The following is an 18243-nucleotide window of genomic DNA, read 5'->3' as shown; positions in this document are numbered from 1 at the left end:
TAGTATTACATCTTTTGCGGGAAATGTATAGAGACACATCTGTTACCATCTGCCAGAATACCGGTATGGCTCGATCCTCTCCTTTATCCACTAGTCTGGGTTTAAAACAGAGATGTGCCACCTCTCCTGTGTTATATAATTTATGTTTAGTGGATATGGGAGAGAGATTTGATAATGTAAGAAATGTTCCACCTAAAATTGAGGGGTGTCACATTTGCTGGTTGTCCTATGCAGACAATACTGTGCTGATGAACAGGATGCCGATTGGCCTGCAGAGGTCACTGGACGAACTTCAAAGGTAAGCGGCAGAAAACAACCTTAAGATAAATGCCGGGAAAACTAAAATTATGATCTTTGGGGGAAGTCATGGCAAGTGTAAGAAATCGAAATATCAATGGAAAATTGATAAACAGACTATTGAAATTGTAGATGCATACCCATATCTGGGCATGCCAATCTGTGAAAAACCTACCCTTAAATATTATCATGAGATGATAGCAGATAAAGTCTCTAGGAAATAGAATGTGATTAGATCTTAAATTTCCACTAAAGGTGGTCACTCAGTTGAAGGCCTACTAGAAACCTACAAAAGTTGCATTGTATCGGGTGCCTTGTATGCCCTGGAATCTTCTAGATTCTTGGTGGATCTGGACAAAATAGAAGGTAAATTGTGGAGATAAGCACTGAGACTTCCCGGAGCTACTCCTATTGCTGCAATAAGATGTAAATTGGGCCTCACCTCTTTCACCACATTATGGAAGATAAATTGCTGTAAGCTTTATATAAGAATGCTATCACGAAAGGAAGATGGTTTGTTGAAATTGGTTTGTAGTAGTATAATTAAGATGAATAATAATAATTGTTTCATGAAATATTTATTCCATACTTCAACCAGCTTCCTAAAAGATATTCATCTTAAACTCCCTGGTGAAATTGTTGAGACCGTCCACCTTATTAAAATTTTGAAAAAGAAATCTATACAGTGGGACATGTGCAATAATGTAGATTCCCCTGGAAAAAGGAAACAGTTTACGGAATATAGCCTACAAGGGTTGGAAGCTTCTATACCTAGATGCTACATTTAAAGTTACAAATATGGAACTGTCCAGGTTTATTATGTTACTAAGATGTAACCTTCTTCCATGTTTTGAGTATGTGGGAGTATGGACAGGCATACCAAGAGAGAAAAGGAACTGCAGGATGAAGGTGGAAACCATTAGACACCTGCTGACGCATTGCGACAAATTATCTGAGCTATATGTAAGGGGTATAAGGACCTGATCTGTGATTTAAAGATGATAGTAACTGATCTGTTCTGGTCAAGCATCTATATGGCTTCTTCTTTGATGTATGTTGGTGCAGCCTATTTTATATGGAAAGAGATTGTTAAGAAATGGGAGGCTGTAATCGCTACTTGAACAGCCACACCTTTGAATATTTAGCAAGGAAGAAGGCTTGGATGCTCAAGTTTATCAGATGTGCAATTCATTTTAGTGCTGGAATGCCTCAATATCTTTTAATGTGTTTTTAATGCCTCTCTTATTTCAGGATTAGAATATATTTATGTGATGGGCTCACTGACTATATAAGATGAATTGGTATTTGTATAAGAAAATGTATAATATTGTCATATGATTGATTTATATCACAATTTATATACGTTTACATTTTACATTTTAATATACATGTTTAAATGATACTGTATTTGTAAAAATTGAACTTGTATAAGTGTTTACCAATTACACTATAAATAAAAAAATATTACATGGCCGCAGTAGCGGCCATGTAGTTATGGTTAAGTTGGTGTTTCCATAGGAAGAGCACTTTTTGGGTGGCTTATAACTTCGCTCCCCCTGGATGAATCCTCACCAAACTTTGCAAAAAAAGTATATGGCCCACTCTGAATTTTTGTGCATAGTTTGGTGAGGATTCGTCCAGGGGAGGAAAAGTTATAGGGGGGGTCCCAAAACTTTTTTTTTCCCCATAGACTGAATGGGAAAAAACTTTGCGCACGGCTACAGCCCGAATCGCTGGACGGATTTACACCAAATTTGCGGCAGGAGCGGCAGCCTGGTCCCGAAAGCGTGCTTTTGAAAATTTGGTGTAAATCCATCCAGTAGTTCTTTAAAAAATGACCAAAATGTAAGGCAAAAAAATTAGTGATATCTGTGTTCGCTTCGCGGATGGACTTCCCTGTTCGCTCCGCGGACAGCACCCCGATTGGCCCAGCGGCTTGCGTCATGTCCGTGGACATGCAACGTGTTCGCTGATTGGGCTGCGCGGTGCGTGAATGCGTGTCAGATTTTCTGTCACGCCCGCCATCTTGCATTTGCGGACGTCCGCGGACAGCGCGGTGAAAGTTTGTTCAAAATGTGTATTTAGTACTGTGTGTTGGTGTGTAGAAGTCTTTGGGAGGATGGGGGAGTATGAGATAGGTTTAAAGTTGTATTTTATTTATGTGCTAGACGCTTTTGTTGTGTTCGATTTGTCTGCGGACAACACGGCTGTTCTGGAATGTTCGTAAATAAACAGAATGGATTTGGTGTCAACTTGAAAGTGTTCTAAGAACACTCGTGGGGTCTTGGAATGTTTGCAGGGGGTGTCCTGGAGACGTTGTATGTATTGTTCGTTTGCAAGGTGAAAATGTTTTAAGAACAATCGCGGTGTCCACAAATGTTCGTACATAAAGAAAATGGGGGTGTCCTGAGGACGCTGTTTGTATTGTCCTCTGGCAAGTTGAATGTGTCCTAGGACCTTCCCCCTGTCCGCAGACATAACAATGGTTGCAATGTTTGCATCTATGGGTGTGATATGCTGGGGTGGTTGTGGCCAGGGTATAGAATGTTGGGTGCATGGCCATTTGGCCATGCACCCAAGAGTGTATGCCCTGGCCACAACCACCGCAGCATATCACACCCATAGTGGCTTTTAACTTTGGGTCAAAAACTAATTTATAAGGAACAATGTTATAAGCTTGTATGGGTGTGATATGCTGCGATGGTTGTATTTATCTTGTTATACGTACTATTTGGTTTAGTAACGGGAGTCCATGTTTTTCTTGTTCATTTCTGTAATAAAAGAAAATAGCATGTTAGTATTAGTATTTTATAATGACTTATTACATTGTACAATTAACATTTTCTTCTTTTTATTGACCCTCATATTTAGTAGATCACAAATCAGAGTACTGTGCAATGTGCAAAGTTTCTGTGTTTGTTGCTAAAATCATTGGGTATGTGGGAGAAAAAAAATCCATGTTGGATAAAAAAAAACCTTTTTCTGTTATGCTACAGTTTATTTATTTGTTTGTTTTCTGCGTTTACTTGTTCTTTCTGCCTAATGCTTTATGCATTGGATTGTTCCAGTTTTTGTGAACAGTAAGATCTTAGGTATTTGTTTGGATATTGTAAAATTTTGGCCCAGGTAGATACCAGTAGGCGTATTCTAACTGTTTATGTTTTGATATAATTTCGTGGTGTTGATTTATCTGTTTGCATATTTGTAAATTTTGGGACAGTTAGATACCAATTGGCATATTCTAACTGTCTATTTTTTGCTCTATTTGAGTGGTATTAATTTATCTGATTAGTTGTTGTAAAATCTTTGGGCAGTTTTTAGGTTTTGAAATATTGTGACAGTTTATATTTTTTTACTAAAAGTGTACTTAAGGTTTAAGTACAGTTCAGTTATCAAATTTTGGTTTTAAGAACATTAAATACGCGTTTGTAAGATTAGCTGGTAATCTCTGCTTTAGAGTAACGGTACTATCATTACATTCAAACCATCCACATTTTTTTTTTATATATGCAGTGTAGTGCCCTGAGTTGGTTGTGGCTCCTGCCTGTGTGGTAGATTATACCTATTGTTGTGAAGGTTTTCCTACCAAGTGAAATTTGACCATGTGTGAATCCAGTCAGCTTGCAGTTGTTTTTCGTACCATCTGCATTGTAACGTAGAAGCATTAGTATTACGTATTTACTATGTGTTTGTATTAGTAACGTGGAGCGATTATCCGAATTGCAGGTAGAACATAATCTACCGTGGTTTGCATTTTGTACAAGTTGCTGAAATGGAACAGATTCACAATTAGGTATTGATATATAGACAAAACGCTCATTGGGGATTTGTTCTTGTGTCACATTGTTGCAGAGAGTGCATGTATGTTTCCACATGTATGAAATCTGGAAGATTTCATTTATAGGTATGTTTTTGTTTTCCAGTACTAATAGTAAGTACATTAGAAATTCTTGTGGATCTTCCTGTGAGTTTATAGTGAATTTCACCATTCCAGCACAGTAGTCCAATTGTCGTTTTATTCCAAAAACACTATTCGTGTTGTCAGGATTGTTTGCTGCATTTCTGTGAAGTACTAACATTTGCAAACACAATGCGTCTATACTGTGTAAGTAAATGTTGTTAACAATTGGTGGTAATTGAAATAGAATATTCATTGCTACATTTGCGTAGCAACTTACACCAACTATATTTGAGAATTTAAATGGTCCAGGTAGTTCTGTATCTAACTGCTTTTTTTGGAGTTTGTCTTCCTTCTTTAAAGAAGTACCTGGTTTACTTTACCTAATTGATTCTTTTTTGCTTGTGGTACTTGATAAAGTTTTAGTTTCTTTTAGTCTCTTTGGAGGATTTGCAGTGACATCCTGTTGCAGTTCTGTTTGATTTAGTTTTCTTTTAGAAAATGTTCCTTTTTGTGGAACAGGATATGTTTGTAGATGGGGGGGTGTATAGTGAACGAAGTCTATTGTATTCTAAAATGCAAGGAATATCAGCGTTTACTTTACTTGCATCAAAGTGTATTAGAAATAGACCGTCAATTGTACGTAGGCGTGACAGTGCTACGTAGCTCATGCCTTCTTTAAAGACTGTGTTACCAATGTCTATCATTGCTTTGTCTAGAGTAAGACTTTGTGATTTATGAATGGTGACTGCGTATGCAAGAGTTAGAGAAAATTGTTCTCTGCGTACATACATGTCTTTGAAGAGAAGGAATCGAGCTGATGAGCGTCCTATTCTTTTTACTTCTGAAAATTTGTCAAAGAGAATATTGACAAACTGAATTTTGTTGCCACGTGGGTATGTTTGAAAGCCAACAACTGTACCCAGTGCTCCATTAACTAGTCCTTGGTCCATGTCAAGGTTACGTTTAAGCATTACTCTGTAATTTAAGGATAATTTTAATATCTTTTCCAAGCCTGTTGTGTTTGAGATTGATTTTTCTAAACTATTTAGTCTTGCTGTGGCTTGGTCACACATGGGTAGTGTCATTCCATGTACATCTAGTTTGTCTGTGGCGCTAATTTCCATAATTGGTTGCATTTCTTTGCTTAACATTATTTCATTGAATTTGAAACAGCTTGCAAGAGTTGGCATTAAGGCCATACAATTGACATTTTTGTGGGCTAATTGTTCCATAACATCTGTAGCACATGCATTATCACCATAAAGTGCATGAATGTGCCGGGTTTTCAATATTGCTTCTGCTTCTCTAGAAAGTATACCAACTCTGATACTTTTTAAGATGTTGGCATAAGTGAGATCTGCAGATTGGCGCATGTTTTCTGTTAATTCTCTGTATTGGAAATGTTGTCAAAGGTTGACATTTCCAATGCTGCCAAGAGTTTTACGGCAGAGTTTGTGTCCTAATGTTTTAAAAACAGGCTCACCTTTTACAGGTGTCAATTGAAGAAGATCTCCGAAAACAATGATGTGTTTTCCTGCAAATAGCTCTTCATAGTTTGTTTTGAGTACTTCTTGTAATCTGAGGTGACTCAAAGCCAACATTAGGCTGGACACCAAGCTCACTTCATCTATTAGTAACATTTTCATTTGTTTCAATACTCTGCGTACTTCCATTGCAGCTTCTGCAGAAAGTTTGTAATAATCTAACTTGTTTTGGTGTTCTACTGGCAGGAGTAGTCATCAGTGTAAAGTGACACCACCTATGTTGTAGGCAGCTAAACCTGTGGGGGCAGTGACAACAGCTGACAGTTTGTTGTTTGTCAATTGTTGAAGGAATTTACTGATGATTTTGATTAGGAATGTTTTGCCAGAACCAGCTTCACCACTGACATACAATAGTATAGGTTTGTAATTTTGGCAGGTGCATTCTTTGTTTTCATGTTGCACACCATGTGCAATTTCTTTTGTTATTTCTTGAAAAATGCTACGTTGCTCTTTGTTTAGTTTTGATTGTAGTGTAGTTAAGGCTTCTTTATCTTCATAGTGACACATGGTGTTTTCTACTTCTATCATAGCTAATTTCTGCCTCATTTGTTATTAGTGTTTCTCCCAGTGGTTCTTGGCTTCCTGTGACAGAAGGTTGACTACTGGCAGGAGTGTCCTTATCTAGTTGGGCCTGGAGTTCCTCTTCGTGTTGCTGTTCGTTGTACAACTTTGTTTTGTACTGTGCAAAGTTTACATCAGTTATACTGCTTTCATTGGCTTTGAAAGTGTCTTCATATGAGTCATAGGTATCTAGTATTTCTTCTTCTTTTCTCCATGGTTTGAAGAGTTGTGGCAGGGACATGTAATATATTTCTTTATGTTGAGGAGTCTTTAATGACAATTTGATATGATTACTTAAATTTGGTTTGGTGAGTTTTACTAAGCTGCCATCACAGTTTGTCACTTTGTATTTACGGTTTTGCTTATCAGGTTTTATGTTATTTTTGTATGTGTAGTTTTGGGCTATGTGGTATAGACACATGGTTTCCAAAGTGGTACTCCTGTTTGGGTAGTATGTGTCCAATAAATTGTTTTTTAAAATGTTTTGGCTGTTGGGATTATGTTTGGCTATTGTTTCTATATCTTCGTATGATTTTAGAACTCTTTTTCTAGATTTAGCTGGACCAAGACTTAGCCATACTATATTTGCAGATTTACCATACAATGCAGTACCAGTTAATCGATCAGCTGCTTCATAGGATCCACATTCTCTATGCGACAGCATTTTTATGCCCAAGCTGTATAATTTCTGAGACACTGTTTTATCTGATGACAGGTCATTCCAGAGGTCTTGGAGCTCAGTTTTTTTGATTTGGTTAAGTATGCTGTGACATATCGTGCAACTGCAGTAGAATTGTCTGCAATGTACTGCACATCTATGTTTGCATTTCACAAGTGGGCAATGATTGCATTGTTTTCATTGATATATTTTTCTTCTTCTTTTCTTTTTATGCAATATGTATTTTTAGGTGACTTACCTTTAACACTATGTCTAACTGAAGACATGAGGTTGTTCACTTGACCTGTATTTGTAACTGATCTAGGGAAACTAAATCGGCATTTGGTGTAGTATTTCCCTTTGTTTTTGTATTTGCGACGACAATATTTGCCACATTTGTGTCTTTGGAATTGTAAGATTTTTGCATGAAGATCACTAGTTGTGGATTCTGATGGAATTTCACAAGTGACATATTTTTCAATAAACTGTAAAACAGTGGCATCACTGTCTTGACCAAATTTAGGAGCATCTTTAATCCATAAAAGCATGTGGACATGTGGCGCTCCTCTGACTTGGTATTCTTTTCTCCAAAAGTAGTGTTGCACTTCTCCAAGGGGAGGAACAGTTTAATTACAAATAAAATGTAGCATAGCAATGAAGCGATGGTGAAAATATCTAGAAACATTAACAGGATCCTGAGAACAAAGTTCTCCAGGTGTTAGTATATCTATGTTTGTTTTGTTTTCATTTGATATGCGTAGGAAAGCATGTACATCTTCCTATGCATATTCTGCACAACTTAATGTAACAAACCAAGTGGGTGGGCCAAGGTTTCTGATCATACAACGTACATCTCCATGGCATCGAAACCAGTACTCTTTAGTACCTCACATATTTGCTAATAGATTTGTAAGATTTGTCTGTAAAACCTCATCTTTTTGTTGAACTTTTTGTAATAATTGTGTGGCTGTCATATTTTGAAAGTGTGATCCTGATTTTAATATGTGTGCAACTCCGTAACATAAAGTTGCTAGTTCACTTTCAAAGAGTAGGTGGAATATGTATTCCACATTTTGTCGAAATCTGGGATCTTCAGAATACATTCGTAATGAGCGATATTCTGATGCTGATATTTGAACAGGTCTATCATCGTATCTTCACCCTTTGCCAGTAGTAATGAGTAGAGGAAAAGCACATGCTTCTATACTTTTTTCCCATATGCTGATTGGTGATCCTTTTGTTTGACGCATTTGGTACGTTTCCAGTGCATCTTCTATGGTGTCATTAGAGTGCAATGGGTGAATTCTATAATGGTCTAAAGTGTTTGCTATTGTAGCAGGATCTATGAGCTCAAATTGACCAGTTTCTTGTGTCTCTTGAATTATTTCAGTTGTATCTTTCAAGTTTTCTTCGATATTAATTTCTTTGTAATAATCATTATTCTCTTTGAGATATTGCAGGGCTTCTCTAACTTTATGTAAATCTACCAGTTGTTGCCAAATTCTTTTGTCTTTGTAGGTACTCCATTTACCAAGATAATTAAAGATTGTTGCATTGGACGTTGCACTCCTAGAGTGGGCACATTTTCTTTTAGATCTAATGGTAAATACACTACTTTTCCACGAATACCTTTCACTAATTCAGAGGGAGGTAATTTTGAAGTTTTTGGTTGAAGGCGTATTATTGCTTGAAATGGATGAACTGTTTGAATTATGATGCTCTCATATAAATTAAGTTGTTGAAGGAGTTTGGTAGTGGATGTAATTCCAAGTTATTTGAGATAGCACGTGAAGGAGTTTGGTTGTTGTCAAGTTTGGTAGTGCAGTAACTGCAAAGTATTATGGGGTCAGTTATTTCGTATTTGTTTTCTGCTATAAGGTAGAGAGCTAATTCAAACCATTTAGAATCTTCATTGTCTTCTATTTTGTATGAAAGGTCTATAGTTTTTGTGTTACTTTTATAACACGTTCTGCGGCAACATACACACACGTGGTTTGGTACTTCAGCTGAAGTGCTTTGAAATTTTAGTATTTCTTTTTTGTATGTGTGTAGTGAAAGGTTGCCATGTGCAGATTTGTTACGAAGTTGGTTGACAGCTATTTCATCTTGTAAGTGGGTTTCATTTCCAAAATATTTTTTCTCTATATACTCGATTTCTTCTAGTAGGTCTTTTGGTGTACCATGTACAAGAATGTTATTTAAATTGGCTAGTGCTAAAGCAGGAATTTTTGCATAATACTGTTTATAAACTAGATTTCTTATACTTGCATGATGTGTTGATATCCTTTTGATATCATGGAAGGTTGTTTTGCAAGTAGCTCCTGATATGCAGGCCAATGAATGTCCTTGCAGTCCTGTGTACTTGCGTACTGGACAAGCATACATACTTTGCAGTATTTTCATTTTGATTTTCTCTTTGCTTTTCACATATTGATTGAGGAATAGGCGTAAAGATTGGAACATTTTTTGGGAATGTTACACATTGACGTGCATGGCCATGTGTAAATTAGATGTTCTGATTCAGTCGAATGGAGGGGTAAATCTATGTTTTCAGGGCATATTTTTGTAAGGAGTACTTCTTGTTCCATTATGGTATTATTAACTTTTTCATAACCTCGACCACTGCTATGTATGGCAATTGTATTTGTTTGCTTTTGTTTGTATGCTTCTTCATTAAAGTATGGTTCTGTGCTTGTAGTGTGACTCCATTCACCCCCACAGATATTTAAGAAGTTATTTCTGTTCACATTTCGTTTATTGAAAAGTCTTTTTTGAAGTTTAGTTATTAGTTTTGTTAGTGGTTTAATTCTGTTTAACACAACAATAAATAAGTTTCTTTTGAGAAGAATTGCACTGTCTATCAACGCTTCTAAGATTACTTTCCTACGATAGGTTTGAAGTGTTGAACCTGTTTTCTCTCCTGTTTTTATCAGATTTTGAAGGACTTTGTGACGGAACATTTTGGCTAATATACTTTTCTTGGTATGCTTACTTTGTATTATATGAAGATTTATAGAAGACATTTTATTTGTAGTGATAGTTGATTTTCTGTTAATAGTTTTTTGGGTCGTTTTACTTTGTGATAGAGGAGGCAAAGCTTTTGCACTAGAAACTTCTTCTGTTTCACAACATGACTGTATTAGCTGTTGTGTTTCAACGTTTTTTACAAATTCTGCTATAGATGGGTGTTCATGTTGGAGACTTTTCTTTTCATTTGCTCTACTTCTGCGTCCCTTTCTACGGAGTTGCTTTTTGGTGGGCATTCTGTAGCGTCTGTTGAAAAAAATACAGAAGGTATGGGTTGGTGTTTTCTGCAATGCATGTGTGTTGTGTGCATGATTGTTTGAGTAAGATGATAAATGTATGTAATGGTGTGTGATTGTGAATTGGGAAGTTGAACTACCAGGGATGGGTATTCTTCAATTAATGTGTTACTAAACTGGGGTTCAGATGACAGAAAAAATGAAGCCGGTAGTGTGGAGAAGAATAAATAATATAGGTAAAGCTATACAATTAAAACAGTTGTTTGTTCTACAACATCTACATTCTAGTGGCTGAGTTGGGTAATTTGTGTGCCGAAAAATAGAAATTTGAGGGCCATTCTGACAGGAGATCACTGTTCAAGACGGGAGGGATTTTTGGTCAGAATGGTGCAGAATCTCTATTTTTAGGCACAGAAATACCATGAATGCACCGTACAGTGCGTGTGAGTTATAAATCAAATATTATGGTAACAATCTACTTACTTTTTTTTCAAAAATGAGTAGTTTGCTTCTTAGTTGTTCTTTGTAAATCAAAATCGGCTGCTTCTGTTCAGGAGAATGGGCTTCACTGCAATTGTAAAAGAAAGAAATTAGTAATTTGGTTGCTATATAGCACTGTTTTCATTTTAGACATAGATTTTTTTTAAATTGAAATGCTCAGCGCCTTCCTGAAAACCATGAAAACTATATTATGACTAACAGTAGGAAAGAAAATATCTTTACTATGGTTTGTGGAATTCATAATCTACCAACGTATACCACTATTCTTGTAACTAAGCTTTTCCACGTAATAGTGAGTCATTGGCCCTCATTAGGACCCTGGCGCTAAGGGGTTTGCGCCAGCGCTAGCTGCGCCGACCCCTTACCGCCAACTACGAGTTCCCATAGCGCCATGGTCATTTTTCCGCCCGCTTTTTGCGGGCGTAAAAATCCATGGCGCTATGGGACCTCGGTGTTAATTACGCCACAGTAGTGTACGGTGGCGTAATTAACACCTTCCCCACTCCCATTGAGCCCTATGGGGCCGAAATGGGAATGGGGAAGGGTAAATGGGTCAATGGGGACTTACCGCCCCGCCGACCTCGGAATGGGGCGGTAAGTCCGCCATCCGCCATGGCGTAAAGGGACTTTGCGCCATGGCGGAAAAGTCCGCCGATGGCGGAAAAAATCCGCCAGGGTCCTAATGAGGGCCATTGTCATAGCCTGCTTTTGCACGTAACAGTAAGTGAATGTCATAGTCTGCTTGTCATATATAAATGTATGTAAGTACTTATATAAATGAAAAAAATTAAAACCAATTATGTGTTTGTACAAATATTATTGTTTGAGATTTGATCATAGAGTGTGTATGTTATTTTGTGTGATTATATGTCGTGTATATATTTTATTTCGAAAATGTTAGTTTAATAATATTTGCATGTGTGTGTGTGTATGAAGAAATTAAACGATATAAAGGTTTGTAAGTGACAGGTCATTTTAGGACAATGAAACAATGATCGTCCATTCATTTTTCAGATTATAGAAGGTAAAAGTCGGTTAGAAAATGTGTTCATGTACTGTGTAGAAAATATGCATACCTGTACTTTCTGTTCATGTATATGGACCAAGCTGCAAGTAGAAATATTGGAGATTTGTATAGTATTTCTCGTAGATCGTGGTTGTCAATGGTATGAGACTTGTACTCCGAGAGATACACCGTACATTTGTAGTGCTGCTCTATGATGATGCAGTTACATGTAGAGTTATTGGATTTGATTGGTGGATGGTCATGTGATTGCTTAGCTACATCCAATGAGGGAATGGCACAGAGAGTGAAATCGAAATGGTAGAAGGGCTGTACATGTTACAATACGTTCGCAGACATGGCGGTAGTTCTAGGACACTGCGTATTACATCCGGGGAATGCAGGTTGGACAATGGTGTGCTGTTGGGGGTTTCACATAATTTTCCACAAAGTTTTTCAAATCCATAAAATTTTGCATAAGGTCGTCCATTTTTTGATTAATCTGCTGTAGAGTGATATCCTCTGATTGTTGTTGTGAGATGCTTGGAATTTTTGTATGGTCTGTAATAAAAAAATGTATATGTAGTATATGTATACAGAATAATATTTATTAATTGGTTTATATAGTAAAGTGTGTACCATTAGGTGGACTATTTTTTAACATTTCCTCTCGTGGGAAATGCTCCTCTAGCCAGTCGAGAGTACTACACATTTCTGTGAGAAAACAGAAAAGTAATATGTTTTTTTTTTCTAATATAGAAAGTTTATAAATATATGAGTAAAAAGAAGTGCACTTACTATGTCTGGTGAGATATGTAATCAGTAGTGTATATGTCTGGTCTTGCTGTTGGTTGTGGAGCGTCTGTGAGGTAATTATGGTAGAAGCCACTTTATCTTCTTTTGGTATATTCCATTTTAAAACATATTGTATTTACATGAATGGTTAGTGTGTTACATATATGGGTAACATTTTTTAAGTATTACTACATATACTTTGTATGTGTGCTGCTTTGTGAATTTGTTAAATGTTCCTATGTTATGATATAACTATTACACATACCCCCCCAGAGTTTTTAGGTGGTGGTACTGTTGTCCAAACATGTGTGCGTACCGTCAAATTCAGAAGAAAGGGTTCAGTATGTTCCATATTATATGTACATAAAGTCAAAGTTATTATTGTTAAGTTGTGCTACTAAAAAACTATGAAATTCAGTAAAAAAACTTTGTTAAAGGGACGTTATGGTTAAGTTGCGCTACTAAAAACCTATGAAATTCAGTAAAAAAACTTTGTTAAAGGGACGTTATGGTTAAGTTGCGCTACTAAAAACCTATGAAATTCAGTGAAAAACATTGTTAAAGGGACGTTATGGTTCAAAGTAAAACCGAAAAACCCCTGAAATTCGGCAGTTATGGTAAGATAAGCAACCATAACTCGCGCCGCCACTGTGCACTGCTAACACTAACACCCAGGACATCAAAGATGACATCACAAATGTCATTGATGACATCACTGATGATATCACATGTGCATTTACCTTTCCTGTAAAGTCTGTACAAGGGATTCTTAGTGCAATGTTAATAAAAAAAAGTGTCAAAGTGTCAAAGATTATTGGAATAAATATCAAGTGCTAATCAGTGCATTAAGCTATGCATTGATATACATAGCATTCTATTATTAACTTCAATCCAGTATACTAAGGTACTCATGTAGAAACATAGCCATTGTGTGCAGCATACATGATGGAGGTGCAATATTCATAAACTTGCCATGTTGAATATTGAAATGACAACTGTTTTCATATTAGAGTTTTGCGTACAGTGAAACTTGTGATAAGTAGGTAATAAAACCCACTTACTACATAATTGCATTATTATACACAAATCACAAAGAGACAACACCACATACAAATATGAATATATACAAGGGAATTGAAGTAGGAAAAAGAAACAGCAATAGTAGCAGAAAGTGTTCATAACCTAACTGATTACCTTTATGCAGAGAAATGATTGCTCTATTTCAAAGCTGTTACTTACCCTATCTATATATATCACATGATGTGTCTGGACCCTAAGGAAAATAGTGTGAGTAAAACATATAAAAATATGAGCATATACAGGGAAAGTACAGTAAAAAAACATCAAAAGTATCAGAAAGTGCTGATAAATCTACTGATAATTTTAATGCACAAAAAGGATTTCTGTCATTCAAGGTTGTGACTTCTCCTATGTATATGTTTCATACATGGATATGACTGGACCATAAGGGAATTATTCTAAGAACATACTTGAAGGATAAGTCTACGAATATAGTAATTTACAATTTTTAGTTCCTGACTGTTACTGAAGAAAATCATGTGGCCTAGATATGTCAGGAAAGGAAAAAAGGGGGAGTCAGACATGTGATGTCATCAGTGATGTCATCAATGACATTTGTGATGTCATCTTTGATGTCCTGGGTGTTAGTGTTAGCAGTGCACGGTGGCGGCGCGAGTTATGGTTGCTTATCTTACCATAACTGCTGAATTTCAGGGGGTTTTCGGTTTTACTTTGAACCATAACGTCCCTTTAACCACGTTTTTTCACTGAATTTCATAGGTTTTTAGTAGCGCAATTTAACCATAACATCCCTTTAACAAAGTTTTTGTACTGAATATATATATATATATATATATATATATATATATATATATATATATATATACATTACATGGCCACGGTAGTGGCCATGTAGTTATGGTTTTATGGTTAAGTTGGTGTTTCCATAGGAAGAGCACTTTTTGGGCGGCTTATAACTTTGTTCCCCCTGAACGAATCCTCACTCACCAAACCTTGCAAAAAGAAGTATATGGGAAAAGTTATAGGGGGGGTCCCAAAACATTTGTTTTTTCCCATAGACATAATGGGAAATAACTTTGCTCAAGCCTACAGTCCAAACCGCTGGACGGATTTACACCAAATTTGTGGCAGGAGCGGCGGCATGGTCCCGAAAGCGTGCTTTGCTTTATGTGGTGTAAATCCGTCCAGTTGTTTTTAAAAAAATGACAAAAATGTTAGTGAAAAAAATTAGTGATATCTGTGTTCGCTTCGCGGACACACTTCCCTGTTCGCTCCGCGGACAGGACGGTGATTGGGCAAGCAGCTTGCGTGATGTCCGCGGACATCTGACATGCTCTCTCATTGGATGCGGTGAAAGCGTCCAGTGCGTCTGGCTTCAGAGACGCCCGCCATCTTTGTTCATCGCATGAGAGGCTTTGTCAGGTCAGCAGGAGTGGGATCTGCCGCCTGCACAGTAAGTCTTTCGTGTCTGTCTCCTGTTCCTCCCACCCCCGCTCATGCCCCATGTGTCCTTCTTGTCCCCCCCACCCCCACTCATGCTCCGTGTCTCCCCTGTTCCTCCAGCCTCCCGCTCACGCCATCGGCACACAGTGGCCAGCGGAGGGCCGAGGAGCGGGATCTGCCACCTGCACACGAACGCTGTGTGTCTCTCGACCTCCCCCCCACCCCCCGCTCATGCACCGTGTGTCTCTCAACCTCCCCCCACCCCTGCTCATGCCCCGTGTGTCTCTCTCCCTCCCCCCACCCCCCCGCTCATGCCCCGTGTATCTCTCTCCCTCCCCCCCACCCCCGCTCATGCCCCGTGTGTCTCTCTCCCTCCCCCCACCCCCCGCTCATGCTTCGTGTGTCTCTCTCCCTCCCTCCCACCCCCCGCTCATGCCCCGTGTGTCTCGCTCCCTCCCCCCACCTCCCGCTCATGCCCCGTGTGTCTCTCTCCCTCCCCCCACCCCCTGCTCATGCCCTGTGTGTCTCTCTCCCTCCCCTCACCCCCGCTCATGTCCCGTGTATCTCTCTCCCTCCCCCCATCCCCGCTCATGCCCTGTGTGTCGCTCTCCCTCCCCCCACCAACCGCTCATGCCCCGTGTGTCTCTCTCCCTCCCCCCCACCCCCCGCTCATGCCCCGTGTGTCTCTCTCCCTCCCCCCCACCCCCGCTCATGCCCTGTGTGTCTCTCCCTTTCCCGCCCACCCCCGCTCATGCCCCATGTGTCTCTCTACCTCCCCACCACCAACGCTCATGCCCCGTGTGTCTCTCCCCCTCCCGCCCACCCCCCGCTCATGCCCCGTGTGTCTCACCCCCTCCCCTCCACCCCCCGCTCATGCCCCATGTGTCTCTCTCCCTCCCCCCACCCCCCGCTCATGCCCCGTGTGTCTTTCTCCCTCCACCCCACCCCCCGCTCATGCCCCGTGTGTCTCTCTCCCTCCCCCACCCCCGCTCATGCCCCGTGTGTCTCTCTCCCTCCCCCCCATGCCCTGCTCATCCCCCGTGTGTCTCTCTCCCTCCCCCCACCCCCGGCTCAAGCCCCGTGTGTCTCTCTCCCTTCCCCCACCCCCGCTCATGCCCCATGTGTCTCTCTCTGTCCCCCCCACCCCTGCTCATGCCCCGTGTGTCTCTCCCCCTCCGCCCACCCCGCTCATGCCGCGTGTGTCCCTCTCCCTCCCCCCACCCCCGCTCATGCCCCGTGTGTCACTCCCCCTCCCGCCCACCCCCCGCTCATGCCCCGTGTGTCTCTCCCCCTCCTGCCCACCCCCGCTCATGCCCTGTGTGTCTCTCTCCCTCCCCCCAACCCTCGCTCATGCCTTGTGTGTCTCTCATCCAGCTCATGCCCCGTGTGTCTCAACCCCTCCCGCCCACCCCCCGCTCATGCCCCGTGTGCCTCTCCCCCGACTGCCCACCCCCCGCTCATGCCCCGTGTGTCTCTGGCCCCTCCCGACAACCGCCCGCTCATGCCCCATGTGTCTCTCCCCCGATCGCCCACCCCCCGCTCATGCCCCATGTGTCTCTCTCCCTGCCCCCACCCGCTCATGCCCCGTGTGTCTCTCCCCCTCCCCCCCACCCCCCGCTCATGCCCCGTGTGTCTCTCTCCCTCCCTCCACCCCCGCTCATGCCCCGTGTGTCTCTCTGCCTCCACCCCACCCCGCTCATGCCTCGTGTGTCTCTCCCCATCCCGCCCACCCCCCGCTCATGCCCCGTGTGTCTCTCCCCCTACTGCCCACCCCCCGCTCATGCCCCATGTGTCTCTCTCCCTCCCCCCCACCCCGCTCATGCCCCGTGTGTCTCTCTCCCTCCCCCCACTCCTCATGCCCCGTGTGTCTCTCCCTCCCCCTCCACCCCCCGCTCATGCCCCATGTGTCTCTCTCCCTCCCCCCACCCCCTGCTCATGCCCCGTGTGTCTCTTTCCCTCCCTCCACTCCCCGCTCAAGCCCTGTGTGTCTCTCTCCCTCCCCCACCCCCCGCTCATGCCCCGTGTGTCTTTCTCCCTCCACCCCACCCCCCGCTCATGCCCCGTGTGTCTCTCTCCCTCCCCCCACCCCCGCTCATGCCCCGTGTGTCTCTCTCCCTCCCCCCCATGCCCGTTCATCCCCCGTGTGTCTCTCTCCCTCCCCCCACCCCCGGCTCAAGCCCCGTGTGTCTCTCTCCCTCCCCCCCACCCCCGCTCATGCCCCGTGTGTCTCTTTCCCTCCCTCCACTCCCCGCTCAAGCCCTGTGTGTCTCTCTCCCTCCCCCCACCCCCCGCTCATGCCCCGTGTGTCTTTCTCCCTCCACCCCACCCCCCGCTCATGCCCCGCGTGTCTCTCTCCCTCCCCCCACCCCCGCTCATGCCCCGTGTGTCTTTCTCCCTCCCCCCATGCCCCGCTCATCCCCCATGTGTCTCTCTCCCTCCCCCCACCCCCGGCTCAAGCCCCGTGTGTCTCTCTAAAATCCCCCCACCCCCGCTCATGCCCCGTGTGTCTCTCTCTGTCCCCCCCACCCCTGCTCATGCCCCGTGTGTCTCTCCCCCTCCCGCCCACCCCGCTCATGCCCCGTGTGTCTCTCTCCCTCCCCCCACCCCCGCTCATGCCCCGTGTGTCACTCCCCCTCCCGCCCACCCCCCGCTCATGCCCTGTGTGTCTCTCCCCCTCCTGCCCACCCCTGCTCATGCCCCATGTGTCTCTCCCCTCCTGCCCACCCCCGCTCATGCCCTGTGTGTCTCTCTCCCTCCCCCAACCCTCGCTCATGCCTCGTGTGTCTCTCTCCCTCCCCCCCACACCCCGCTCATGCCCCGTGTGTCTCTCATCCAGCTCATGCCCCGTGTGTCTCAACCCCTCCCGCCCACCCCCCGCTCACGCCCCGTGTGTCTCTCCCCCGACCGCCCACCCCCCGCTCATGCCCCGTGTGTCTCTGGCCCCTCCCGACAACCGCCCGCTCATGCCCCATGTGTCTCTCCCCCGATCGCCCACCCCCCGCTCATGCCCCGTGTGTCTCTCTCCCTGCCCCCACCCGCTCATGCCCCGTGTGTCTCTCCCCCTCCCCCCCACCTCCCGCTCATGCCCCGTGTGGCTCTCGCCCTCCCGCCCTCCCCCTGCTCATGCCCCGTGTGTCTCTCCCCCTCCCGCCCACCCCCCACTCATGCCCTGTGTGTCTCTCCCCCTCCCGCCCACCCCCGCTCATGCCCCGTGTGTCTCTCCCTCATCCGCCCAC

This window comes from Ambystoma mexicanum, chromosome 6q (assembly GCF_040938575.1).
Source record: "Ambystoma mexicanum isolate Mex_15411 chromosome 6q, UKY_AmexF1_1, whole genome shotgun sequence".
Lineage (NCBI taxonomy): Eukaryota > Metazoa > Chordata > Amphibia > Caudata > Ambystomatidae > Ambystoma > Ambystoma mexicanum.
This window is presented reverse-complemented; position numbering follows the sequence as displayed.